Source organism: Tachypleus tridentatus, chromosome 8, assembly GCF_004210375.1.
Source record: "Tachypleus tridentatus isolate NWPU-2018 chromosome 8, ASM421037v1, whole genome shotgun sequence".
Lineage (NCBI taxonomy): Eukaryota > Metazoa > Arthropoda > Merostomata > Xiphosura > Limulidae > Tachypleus > Tachypleus tridentatus.
In genome coordinates this window covers 34,946,631-34,957,833 of record NC_134832.1, presented here as the reverse complement: position 1 = coordinate 34,957,833, position 11,203 = coordinate 34,946,631, and positions in this window count along the sequence as shown.

The window sequence follows — 11,203 nt, the reverse complement described above, 5'->3', positions numbered from 1 at the left end:
CATAAACCATAGTTTTTACCTGTCTTTTTTGAATCACTACTAGATTTCTATCGCGTCAGGATATCAACGTCGAGAAAAGAATACTATTTCGAAATTATAATATTCAAGCTTCATTAAAGCCAATAAGTATGCTTCAGAATTTGCTGGGCTGAATGACATCTGAAGATTAAGTGATTGACTGTGAATTCATTTTCGCACAAAATTACACTCCGCACCTTGAAACTTCGAGTGTTTCATAAGAATGGCTGGAGTAACACAAAAGCTGGTGATGGTAACCGTTGACTAGATGTCTTCCCTTTTGTTAATTTGTTCAACACTAAGGACGGTTGGCGTGCTTTGTTTGTTTGTTTGTTTTTCGTATTGCATGAATTTAATTTGTTGCAAAAAGTCGCCACATTTTATACAATACTCAAACAATTTGGAAATTAGAGAAATGTGAAAAGGTATTTTTTCAACACTGGATAACAAAACATTCTCTGCTAGTGGAAAAAAATGCAACTGTTTCTGAGTATTCTGATTATTCTGATTCTATCAATCACAATGAAAATTACTGATCACCTCTAGTTTTCCAGTTATGATAGATTATCCAGAATAGTCTTATATATTGCAAAAATAACTTTTTCTTTAATATCTTTATTTATACATTGAAAATTACATTTAAAATATCTCATCTAGATGCTTTGATAAGTTTATTTTATGTTCACAGCATGGGCAATAGGAATCGATGGCTTAGTGTTCTTACTGTGCAAAAGTACAGCTTCAGACTAACTTTAAATGAGTCAATAAAAGTCTCCATTCTTGAGGATGATGTTCAATATCTTTAGTGTAGCAACATTTGTACAAAAGTAGAAAGTATCTTCATGGTATTGTGAGAAACATTACTTTAATGGCAGCTTTGGTGAATTAAAAGTATTGTTCCTGGGGTTAATAATTTCCATTGCTGTAAACTAGAGCCAAAAAGTTCTCCATAATGGTTTGATAGAAACAAGTCACGAATCGGATTAGTTATCTTTCTTGTTTCAGCAGATGAAGCAGTTTATGTTGAGGTCGCAAAGGAATACAGTTGCATGATTAAGAGTATGAAGATGATTCATTGTCTTCTTGGCAGGATTACTTTTCTGTTTCCCAATTTGCATGTGGATGTAACACTGGAAGACCATTCCCATGAGGTACTTGTTTCATTGCAGATGCAATATCTGGATATTTACTATGTTGTTTAGTTTTACCTGGATATCCAGAAATATTAGGCATGCAAATATAACAGTCGGTTAGACGATCTTTGGACTAACACATGTAGTAGAACTGTTTGAATGATTTGTTACATTTCAAACTTAAGTTGAACTGGAGACAGCCAGCATTTCAAATGAATTTCTAGAAAATATATGAAATTTTGAAAAACTTTGATAATATTGTTGGTATGATGCAGTGAAGGTGATTGAACTTTGTTTTAACTGTGTTCGGAGAGAAGCAAAGTGACCAACTGAGTGGGTGAAAAGCAACTGAGAAAGAGAAGTATCTCACTTCGCCTCTTTTATGCTCAGTCGAGAGACTTCTTGATCTTCTATCAATCTGAGCAAGTGAGGATTTCGTGATTCAAGGTCAAAGCAGGTGATTAGTGGAATGAAGCAAAGGTCGTGCGATCGCTACACTTATATCGAGAACAAATAACATATATTAACAATATATTTGGAATTTTACACTAATGCAGTGCAGCCAATATTTTAATTTATCTAAAATATGTGCCTTTCACCCATTAAACTGTCCAAGTAAACTGAATTTCATCACATAAATCTATTTTGCTGAACTTAATACATGGTAGTTCACATAGTACTGATAAAAATATTGAGATGTTACAATAATTTAAAATCTAGAGACGATGGATAATTTTTTTTTAAATCGGCACAGTCAATTTAATCTGAATTATTTGAGTTTTCTCAAGTAGCATTTTTGTCCAGTAGGTTTAATACTTTTCTAGAAAGCTATATCACTGAAATGTGGATAAAGAATATTTTCCTGAAAGGAAAAATACAAGTACTGATAATTTTAAATATTGGTAATGAATATTGTATATAAATCCATAAAACCTGACTATTTAAGATGAATTGTATTTAAAAAAATCTCTTAAATATTCATAATATACAATTTAATTATTTAAGATACGAAGAAAGAAAAAGTTCTAGATTTGTATCATACCCTTTTTAATAACTTAAATGTTCAATGTTACTAACGTTTAAACGTTTCTTAGTTTTATGAAACATGCATAATGAACTTTATGTAACAATCTGTAATACTGAAACGTTATTACAGAAAAATCTACAATAACTAAATTAGTGATTGTACATGTTAGCAATGATTATAGTTTGTGAAAGTATATATGTATTACTCATCATAGTCATAGTTTAAAAAGTATTTGGTATAAATAATTCAAAATATGGGTAACGGAGTTTTTATAAAGGTGAAATTACTCAGTATTCCAAATCGTGGTTTATTAATATCTTAGAAAATGTAAAACTTGTAATACTGTTTGGAAATAAGACTATTTAATATTTTTGTATTTTACTAATGCCTAATCTAATAATTTACAATGTACATAACATTTTTTATAACTTTCCCAAGTCTATATTAATAATTATAATATGTATAATGTCATCTATAAGTTTCTAATCCGTAAATCAGTCGTTGGTAATATAAATGATATTTTCGCTAAAAATTCATAACCTTTATCAGCAAGCTTATTCAAGGAAAATGAATATTTTCGAAAATACCATAATACCTGTATTAATCAACTAAAACATGGATAAGATGTTGTTACTTAGCGCTAAGTTACACCAGGGGTGTAGGAATTCAATCGTGTATTTTAGCATTGTAAGTCTGTAAATATTTAATACAGACCAATTGGAGGACAACATTGATTAAAAATATATTCCCTGGTAATGCTTATTTACGTATTATTTTTTAAAAAACGTAATTAATAAATATTTTAGAATTTCCTACAATAGTTATCCCTAACGTGATTTGTGAATACTTTTAAAAATCCGCATCATTTGTAAAAATAACTTAATCTGTGATTATTGTAAATTTTCTATATTTTTAACTCATCTATTAGTGTGGTACATAAATATTTTACATGAAATATACGATATATATGTATTAATTACTTGAAAATTTGTAAATAAATATTCCAGAACTCACTAACTAGTATCTGAAATATTAATCTAGTTTTACTTGAAATTGTTCCTTTGCCATGACACACAACGAAGCTAAGAGTTGAAGTTATTTGATAGTCTATATCTCAGAACGGCTGGTATGGTTAACACCCATACCAGCCGTTCTGAGATATATTTTTATTTAAAGTGAGTTTCTCGTCATCAAGTATTTGATAGTTTGCTTTTTTTAATTTAAAAGAAATAAAATATCGTATTGTGTTCCGATCCTTTATAAATTACTCTATGAAGATTATTTAATGTGTTAGGTATCTTGTGTGGTTTTTGAATAGTTTCAGTTTCATCATTAAACCTTTAAATTGGTTTCAAGTATCCAAAAATATCTTTAGAAATATTTTTTACAAAAAAATATATTCAACTTAAAGACATAGCTAAAAACATTAGTTGGAGCCTAAGTATACACCTAACGGATTTAATATACTTAAATCTGGAACACAAACACACAAATAGTATGCTCGGAACTTAAGTTTGAAGCATAGTATTACAGTTTCTAAATCTCAGACACTTAAACTCAGACACAAAATTATTTTGACGGCATCGAGAATATACCCTTTCTACCTTAACTCGAATAAAGTGAAATTGCATTATATTTGCCTCCGTTTATGTCACTTAAATGTAATTTAAAGAAAAGATGGTAATATAATTTTAATCTAAGCTTTAGCTTAAAAGTATTTAACTGTAGAATTACTGATGTGTACTTTTGGCCTTTATATCACATTTCTCTAAACTGTTTAGGAACCAAATTTCTTGTGGACTCATGACTTCTAATAACATATGAATCACATGAAAAATCAAACAAAAACATTAATATTGCAATTAACACTATGGTCTTCTACGTATTTGACGCTGAAAATAAGTGTTTTTTACATAATATATTTCAACCCTACCAATAATAACTGCTATAAAAATCGGTAATTTGAGGGTTAAAATCCCAGCATTGCTAGTAAAATTAACAAATATTGAAACAAATATGCATAATAATGAAATTTGAGCAATCTCTCTATTCCATAACGTATAGAGTTTCTTATTTTACATTTTCTTCTTTATTGTGATTAGCTTGCTGATTATGTAATTATTTGAAAAATGGTTGTAAGAAAAACTACTTATTTTGTTATTATAGCAAACTTTAAATTTATTTCTTCATTCATGAGAGTAAACATGACGTGAGAATGATTTTAAACAGACTTGCATAGTTACATGTGGATATTAGTCCAAATGTTAGTTGATTTTTTTAGATAGGTGAAATGTTTGGGCCACGTAACGAATAATAATCACTTGATGTATCTAATGATCACTTTAATTTTCTCTAAAATCTGTTCTAGCGGATTGCGGAGCCTCATTGTCTGCCAGTCTTCAGTAGGATTTCAATAGACTTCATTCTGTCAATACTTTACGTAAGGTTATTCCTGTCAGGTCTTCTAAACATTTCAGTTTTATAATTTACTTTAACATATGTTTATGTTGTCGGTTTCTAACTGGCATCACGTGTAAACCGAAACTACTCTTTGTCACCACAACACGCGTGGACATTCCGGAAATTAGAGTACATAACAAACTTTTACGCTTAGTGATATAGTTTGTCGTTATATTTACTTTATAATTTTTTCTGACATCTCCAAGTGACAATATGTTTATACAAAAATTCAAGATTAGCTAGATTAACTTTTTCTATGTTACTTTTTTATTTTTTCAAATTTTAAGAGAATCATGAAACATGCAGAACCCTCTTGGAATCTTTATGATACAAATGTTTTAACTCGTTTTATTTTCTGTTCTTAAAGATAAATAAATAGTATCAGACTAAAAACTGGGTGGTTGTCAAAAATACATTCAGCAAGATCTAACGATATTAAATCAACTCCTGCGTTATTTAAACTAAAACAGCATCCTAGTTTCAGCACGTTAGCAACATCTATTCACGTCCACATCATTTTCATGAGTTAAATTTATCAGAACTCCAAAACATCATTTTCTACATTTTAAATAATTTTCATTAACTTGTAAGTTATTTCGTCGAAGTAACGTATTTTTAGTAAGTAATCAGATGTGTTAATCTTTGACTTTTGTAGACTAGAAAGCATATCGTAGAGGCAATGTCATGTCGGAAATCAAGCTTTTGTATCATTGTCCATTTTGTATTGTTGTAAAAAAAAGCGAAATAGACATTTTTAGACAAAGCAAACAACAGTATTCCTTCACACACCACCCACGGGTAATGAATATCTGGTATACAGACATGTCACACATTTGCTACGTATTTATTTTAATATAGATGTGTTCATGAAATCTGTTTCTTTTCAGTATTCCAATGATCCAGAAAACTGCTCATTAATTTTGTTTTAAAGTTTTTCTCGTTGTTTTCTTAAAAATAATGCTTACACCATCCTCACCCTCGGAGGCAATGCTGTTGTAAAATAGCGCATCATGTGTGAAGATCGACCATACAGTCTCTTTCCGTGGTTAAGCAAATGATATAAACAAGTTAAAGCTTTATGTTTCATATATGAACGACCAGTCATGTATAAAGCATTATCAATCATTATGTGTAAGTTCGACGTTTTGTGTTAACTAAGAATCGTTAGACTTGATTTTCAACGTGATTTGGTGGACGGGAATGTATCCTAAGAGAGGAAAGATGGTAGAAAGCAACAGTATCCTAACCTAACTATTAACACTATATTTGTGCTTTTAAATATAAATATAGTTTTGTACTTTACATCAAGTGTCCAGTCTGATTATGCTTCTAGTGCAAATTCAGTCATTTAGCTAAATTCAGATTTACTCAATAATTATCAAGATCGATCTTCCTGTTATAAAGTTGGCCTACTTAACACACATATAGATATCAGTTTCACCTGAGAACAGAACAGAGCAGATAGGAAGAAATTTTGGTACTATTACCACCAGATCTGTTGTGAACTTTTCTGCTTTTGGATGAGTATTTATAAGTCTCCTAGACTTTCAAGACCATTCATGAGCAGCCAAGAAGGACTGGAAGATGAACTGACAGATGACTTTCTCTAGTCAAAGCCCTACTGGCATATTATGTCTGATAGCAGATATCCAGGGGCAAAGCGGTTGACCTATGCGAGAGTAGTTGACCTCTCTAAGCTAGGAGGTATCCTGTAATAATTAACAATGTTACCTTAAATCATGCATGGTGGTGCTTAGTATGTACCTGTGAGAAGTCAAAAGTCTGGTGAGCATTGTGATATATCAAGCTATTTTTATGGACTCAGCTATGGTAGCTACTGTGAGAGATTGACCTCAACCTGTAGTCAAGTGTAACTCGACACACTCTTGATGAGTGATATATTTTTGTCATCACTTAAACCTCCTCGAGGAACAGCAGTATGTCTGTGGAGTTACAAAGCTGGAAATCGGGTTTTGATACCCGTGGTGGGAAGAGCACAGATAACCCATTGTGTAACTTTGTGCTTAACAAATAGACAACATTTAAAATGTTTATTTTTTCCCTAGTTGAATTTGTAAGTATTATAAAATCATGTATATAAATTTACATTTTACTATTCATTCTTTCATATAAATATCTATAATTAAGGGAGCGTCACCTTGTATTTCATATAATTCATAAATAAAAGTTTACATTTGCAATGTTTAAAGCTAATAAAATATACTTCAATTAATCAGTAAAATGAGTTTCCGTAAAAGTTTAGTTTACTGCATAAGTAATTACTGTTAGACTATCATCTAAAGGGAACATGTAATCACTGTTTAAGATTTTCTGCTTTGTTTAACGTTTCTTTTTATAAATGTATGCATAGTGTGTTAAATAACACTCTTGTAAAGAAGGTAAATAATCTGAGTTTTAAATTTATGAACTTCCATTGCCGATCATTTTATTTTTGTTAAAGGTTATTTTATCTGTGCCTATATATTTGCATTCTATATCAAAGTGTAACTTTATGTATGTTCTTTGTCAAAGGGTTATATCATGTATTAGTCTGTGTTAAAGAATATCTTTTATGGTTTTTCATTATTAAAGATATTTGTATATATATAAGTTCCTAATTTTAATTCCTTTATATTTTAACAAATAATGTTTCATTTTTAATGTTAATACATCTTCTTTAAAATGATCTTTCCTTTTGTTTCTTTTATTTAATCATGTATTATTTTGCATTTTAAATCATACTTCAAAAGTTTTTACTTTGATGTATTTAAGTGTAATTTTTAATTTAAGAGTTGTGTTGTTCATAAGAAATTAAGTATGAAGAAAATTTGATATGGTTTTTGGCCATATCGTAAGCCTAAAATTAATTTATCTTAAAGCTAAATATAATTATTAGCCTAAAGACAAGTATGAATCACATTGAAAAGCAAGTATAGCCGTAACAGTCCAATATACCTTACTTAACAGAAAACATTAATTTACCCAATAATGACTAAAGCTTCTCGTATGTTCTCATAAAATTTGGAAGACCATGTTACTCCACGATTAGAAGAGGAGGCACATGAGACATGATTTCCAGACAAGTTGGACAGCTCCTCGTCGTCCCGTTAAAATGTTTTCAAGATATACTTTCGCTGAAAAGCATATTTAACTTCCTGTTAAACAGGACCGTAAATCTTGGACATTGCATTAACATATTATCGGTTGTAGGGCTTCCTCAAATGTCGGAATGACCCACAAAATTTGAAGGATATGAGAACAGACATTAGAAATGAGACTGCAAAGGCCAGTGGATACTGCCCACAGCAGATGTTCGCTATGTTTCGGGACTGGTGGTGGTAAATTTAATTGGTCTGATTGATAACGACGGGAAACATATTCATCACATTCTGTGATAGCCTTCCTTTGAAATACTATTCACCATGTCCAAACTTTTGTGAATGAAACTTATGATTTTCAATCTTTCTTTGTTAAAATTTAGTCCCATAGGTAAAATAGGTTTAGGTTATTATCATTTTAGCTACGTTATAACCTTTATAATCACCCTTACGTTTGACTGCTGGTACGAAACATATTTTGTTAGCTTATCGACAATTCTTTGTGCGTAATAAACATATATTACATATGGATAGACCACTACTTATTTAGTTTTTTTCATTTTCTTAACCCTTAGTAACACTCACAAAATTCATCAACGTCAAAATGCAATATATTTCTTACAACGGTAGCTAAGATTATGTGTATTTCATAGCTCATTGCGTTGCCATGGAATTTATTTACTTGATCGAGATGTGATCAACTTTTCAATTCTCATAGCGTAAGAACCTCGTTGAACAATATTTAAGAGTCAAATGACAAAGTAAAGAGTTTCACAATATTGTGAAAAGTAAGAAAAAGCCAAATAACTTAATTATTCTATAATAATATCTGTAGGTAGCAATGTGAACTTATGGATGAACATCGTTTTGTGACGTAATTGTTCTTGTCATTCAAGATCTCGTGATACACTCTTAGCGATAACGGAAATATTGGTTTTTACAAGAATCCAGAGAAGTCTTATCGACTTGTAACACTTAATTACTTAGAAGTAGATAATTCTATGGCAACACAAATAACGAGAATACGGACCATTGACCGAAATGAAAAATATGAGAATTGTTCAGAAAAGTTGGATCACAGTTGTCATATGATATTGCGTGTCACTTTCTATATAAGTAAGCCTAAGAAGAAAATGAATTATTATTTTCGTTTGAAGAACACCTTACGAACAAAACATTTCTCTCTCAAGGATGACATTTGTCACATCACGATGCACTTCTGATAACGTATTTCTTTTTCAGAAGACACATGTGTGAACATGAATTCGCATAACATTTGCACCTACATAGTGACCTTAGAGTGTCACCAGATGTGATGATATCATTAGAGATATGATGTCATAGTCCCATGAACTGAGGCCAGCACAAATTTCATCAACATGACTATAATTAATAAAGACGGTATAAACACTAATTCATTAATTAAGTATATTTTCTGACCATTTATGTAAAAATAGTCCTGAAAAAGGACACTTAACGCTAATTCATTATTTCTTTATTTAATTACATTTCCTGGCCATTTTCATGTAAATTATCCTGAAAAGGACGCCTAGCACTAAATTATTACTTCTATACCTTTCCTTACCATTTATATGTAAATACTACACACAAACACTTTATTTAAATATCAAGCAACAATTTAAAATTTACTTTTTCACTAATTTCACTTTATTATATTAACATAACTTGAAAAAAGGTTTTACAAAAGTAGATGATATTTTACATATACACTGTGTCACTAAATCAATTTGTTTTTTAATGTATCTCAACATGCGATTACGTCATCAATGTTTTCTTTATTGTTTTATCTTGTACGAGTTTACAAGGGTGAATGTCATTATATTTTCACGTATATTTACGTCGTCTGTCTCTAGACTTACTTATATCAAAGCTCTTAATTTAACGACAGTCTTATTGCCTGTAGGATTTTAACAAATCTCTTGTTATCCATTATTTGAAGAAAGTCACAATTCACGTGTTTCTTTTCAATTATATATATTTATTTATTTACATGTATTGTACAAAGGTGTGCAATGTTGCTAAGAACTGTATACAGATTTCAACGTACATTTGATAAATATATTTATATACTTCTGTAGGACAGTATTTAGAATATAACCTTCTTTATTTATTTTCATCTCTGGTCATTAACGCCATGGAGACATTTCACTCTGACTCATTGCAACATGTTCTCATCCAGGCTATCTAGCTTCAAAACACATGAGCTGCAAGTTTTATATACACATATAGCACATGTTTCACTTACTTTAATTTTAACATTCAGTTAATAAACTCTGTAGTAAATCATTTTGCTATATAATAAATGTGTTTAATCACTACTATAGAATAATAGCCTTTACCATTTGTTTTCATAAATCTTTGAGGACTGAACATTCTTCGACACATGTTGACAATGAAAATAAGCATATTATATACAATATTATACATACACACATGAATATGGTCTTCACAGTATTTTGGTTGTTGTAAGTTTATGTTCGATAGTTCTTCCTCGTGGTTTTATCGTGTTGAGATCATGATGAGGTACTCCTGATGTACCAACATATTCTACATTCTCATCTCGACCAATGCAATTATAGACCCAGTGGCTACCAGAGTTATGAGTTGTTTTTCTGCATGATCAGGTAGTTGATCACAGCACACACAACTCCAAACTTCTTTTTTAGTAAAATAGTAAATTTTACATTATTGCATGATATTTAAATAAAGTGTTTTTGTGGAGTATTTATATATAAATGGTAAAGAAATGTACATAAGTAATAATTTAGTGTTAAGCGTCCTTTTCCGGACAATTTACATGAAAACAGTCAGGAAAAGGTATTAAATAAAGAAATAAGTATTAAGTGTTAAGTGTCCCTTTTCAGGACTATCTATATATAAATGGTCAAAAATATATTTAGCTAATGATTTAATGTTTTATACCGACTGCATTAATTACAATGATGTTGAGACATGCTGATGAGATCTGTACTGGCCCAACGTCGTGGAACTACGACGTCATGGTCGCCTTTCATGGCGGCCTAGGTACGTGCTCTTTCTGATGATATCACTATATGGCGCCAAGCACTATCTAGTGACATTTTGCGGAACTATGACGCTATCCTTTTTAATAGCATTATCGTCTCAACTCCATCCCTCCACGTTTCTGAGGCAGCAGATCAACGTGTGTCTGAAGTGGGAGGGATAACTACTAATATTTTTATGTATAGATTACAGGGAAGCTATAAGAAAAATTAAAGATGTTTCCGTTTCACATATTATGCTCGATCAGACATTAAATGATATTAATTTTAGTATGTAGAGAAAAGGAGGTGCATTATAGTTTTTTACCTGTTCCTCAAGTAGGCTTAGATTATCTTTAGGTACAGTCTTTGATAAAGATGAGAAATCACTTACTTCGGTAGATGTTCTTTGGCTTTCATGAAATTTCTATATTTATATTAGAT